The 3,406-nt window shown below is 44.5% G+C and overlaps 1 pseudogene; it reads right to left on the reverse strand.

Moving 5' to 3' along the window:
- Window positions 1-393: 393 nt before the first annotated feature.
- LOC104599047 (SNF1-related protein kinase regulatory subunit gamma-like PV42b pseudogene) lies at window positions 394-1,045 on the reverse strand (annotated as a pseudogene).
- Window positions 1,046-3,406: the final 2,361 nt, after the last annotated feature.

Genomic DNA, 3,406 nt, shown 5'->3' on the forward strand with positions numbered 1-3,406 from the left:
TTGAGACTATAGGCAAGCAAAGGGTGGTCCAGAAGTTGAAATCAAGAGAACCCAAATAAGAAATCAAGCCCAAATCCCATGCATGAGAACCCAGATAAGAAATCAAGACCAAATCCCATGCATGTGGGAATCAAGACTGTCCAATTAGAATTTGGGTCTAACTTATGCTAGACAATTAGACCAACTTTCTATTTGGAGCAGCTGAAGGTTTAAACTGGAATCCATACATGTCAGAATGTGCAGCAGATGGAAGATGAAGAGTTTGTTTTTAACTTCAAAATACTACAATTGAACATCGTCCCATTATATAACTCTGAAAATTTTTACTGCGCTGCATTCCTTACTTCCAGACTTGCCTGAGAAACATGAAATTCCAGACAATTCACAACCTACTCAGGAGTCAGTATATACATGTACAGACACTCCTGTCGCTCCAAATTCGGACAACAGTGACTCCCTTATCACTCGAATCATATCTGTCAGTGATACAACTCCTGTAAGCAAACCCTGTTGGTCTACAACCCACACTCGGTGCAAATATGCACCAACAACCTTGTTAATGACTTCAGAAAGGCTTGAATTGGCGTAGCAAGTTACCAGTTCTCTTGCTGAATGGCTTAAATCACCCGCAAGATTACTGGGGGCTATTGATATATGCTCTATGAACTCTATAACACCAATAGACAGCCATGACTGCAATAAAGCAATTGGGCATCCCCTCAGGTCGCTTGCAGAGAACGTTCCTATGAGTTTCCTACCTTTTCCCTGCAATACAGTTATACAGGCAAATGGCAAGTAAGTGCTGGAGAAGTAGAACAACGTGAAGCAGAACTTAATATAAGAAGCAGCTTGAGAAGACATGCATCGATAAGCTGGGTGTGATATTCTTCAGTAGCATCTGAATTTTCAACAATTGGAACAGCATTAAGGGAGTCAGTCCTCATGCATTTAATATCTTCTATGACTTTTGCCCGGTTAGTTACAGCAAAAACATTTCAGCAATGACCTTCAATTCCCCAACACTGCGTGATAAGATATTCCCCATCTTAGAGCTGTGCATCCTCAAAAAACTCAAGACATCCATTTGGGTGAGCATCCGATAGCTACATGCTGATTCTTTCAGCTCTGCTCTCCGGAAATGTTCTCCGAATGACCCTCCACTGGAACCAAAGCACGGTAGATTCCGAGCTTATCTAATAAGGAGAGCTGTAAAAGAAAAACATACCAATCCTAAAGTTGTAGAATCATACTCTTGTAGAAACATACCAATACCAAACAATATACGAAGAACAAGAAGCCACGTTGCACCCCAAATATATCATGCTGCAGTTATCAAGGAGGTTTGAATGTAAATACCTGTATCCATCGCAGCAGTCGAACCCTTGCGGAATGAGTGATGAACGGATGTTTGATCGATAGGGGTGGTTTTCCTCAGTTAAATCGTTCCTTCTTCCTTAGGTTTTCTCAGCTCTTTTACTCTAATGGGGTAGAACAAGGAGGGCGGCTGGATGATTTAACATATTGGGAACCATAACCTAGGAGCCTTTATATTTTGACCTAATAGGATCCCATTAAGCCTATATGGGCCAAAATGTGGTATCCACTCATTAAGCCCCATACCTTCTTGTTAAAGTCTACGGGCTTTGCATAAACGAATCACTTGATTTAGCCCACTTACAAAATAGCCCATCAATGCAATCGTTTCACTGAATATGTAAGCCCACTTAACAGAGATTAAAACCTAACAAGAGCTTCTCTGGGATCTTGCCAGAAAGCTCATTCCAGCTAAGATTTAGAGTTATCTCTAGAGTCGGAATTTTGCCCAGACTCGGTGAAATCTCTCCTATGAATTGGTTTCTACCCAAGTCAAGGAGTTGTAGTTTCGCACACGAGCCGAGTTGTGATGGGATTGAACCTGAAAATTGGTTCTTTCGAAGGATGAATTTGCTAAGCGACATCAGCGATCCAAGATTTCGATTCAATTCTCCTTCTATCAACTCCTTGACTTAGGTTCTGGCAACCAGATATCTCCGACGATATGACCCCGCAAACTATTCGAACTGAGATCTAAGAAACTCAAATTGCACAACTTCCTGATTTCTGGTGGAATAGGACCTTTGTATTGTTCGACAATAGCAATAGATTGTTTAGATTCTACAATCAATGCCTTATATCTTTCGAAGAAACCGGAGTCCTTCGAAGAAACCGGAGAAAATGTCTCTTTAGAATCAATGCCTTCCCTTTGAGTGAAACCTTTGGCGACCAGGTCGGTTTGGCCTATCAGTGGGTCAGTTTCGGTTTCCACCTCAGGTAACCCGACCAGGTCGGGTCGATTGGGAAAACACCAATAAACCAACCCAACCCAACCCGTGAACACCCCTACTTTGTAGCAGTAAAGTCCTCGGTTAGTGATGAAGGTTGTCTTCTCCTAGTCGTCCGGATGCATCTAGATTTGGTTGTAGCTTGAGAGTGCATCCATGAAGCTCAGGAGTTCGTGCCCTACCAATGCGTTGATGAGCTGGTCGATCCTCAGTAGGGGGAAGCTGTCTTTGCGACAGACTTTGTTCAGGTCAGTGAAATTGATGCAAATCCTCCACTTTTCGTTGGCCTTCTTCACCATCACTACGTTCGCCAGCCAATCCAGATACTTGACTTCTCGGATGAAGCCAGTGTAGAGTAGCTTCCAGACTTCTTCATTGATCACCTACGACTATTCTGAGGTGAAGCTCCTCTTCTTCTGCTTGATGGGTCGGTAGCACGAGTCAGCGTTCAAGTGGTGAGTGATGACCTTGGGGTCGATCCCTGGCATGTCTGCTACCGACCAAGTGAACACATCGATGTTGTTCTTCAGCAATTGTATAAGGTCTTCCCGAAGACAATCTTCTAGGAGATATTTGACTTGGACCATCTTCTCGGGGTTTTCATCGGAGAGCGGCACCTGTATGAGGTCTTCGATGGACTGGTCGCGTTGTGCCTTCAGCTTGTCTCGTAGGTCTATGTTCTTCGTTGTCAGTGTCTCCGCAACATGGGGCCTTCCCCTAGGCCGTCAAGAAACATTGTCATGTGGCTCTCTGGTCTCCATGTGCCACACCTATTCCATATGGGGTGGAGAATTTAATTGCCAAGTGGTAAGTGGAAACCAAGGCCCACAGAGCATTTAAGGTAGGTCGGCCGAGGATGGCGCTGTAGGGTGAGAGAACCCAAACGATGACGAAGTCGACCATCGCCATGGTGGTGATGTCACCATCTCTGATTAGAAGAGGCAAGGTGATCTTCCCTTCGGGCATGAGGGACTCTCTGGAGAAGCTTACAAAGGGAGTGTTGACCGGGGTGAGACGTTCCTTGCCGATGCCGAGTTGTTCGAAGGCTTCCTTGAAGAGGATGTTGGCCGAGCTTCCCATATCCA

Source organism: Nelumbo nucifera, chromosome 3 (assembly GCF_055504915.1).
Source record: "Nelumbo nucifera cultivar China Antique chromosome 3, China Antique-T2T, whole genome shotgun sequence".
Lineage (NCBI taxonomy): Eukaryota > Viridiplantae > Streptophyta > Magnoliopsida > Proteales > Nelumbonaceae > Nelumbo > Nelumbo nucifera.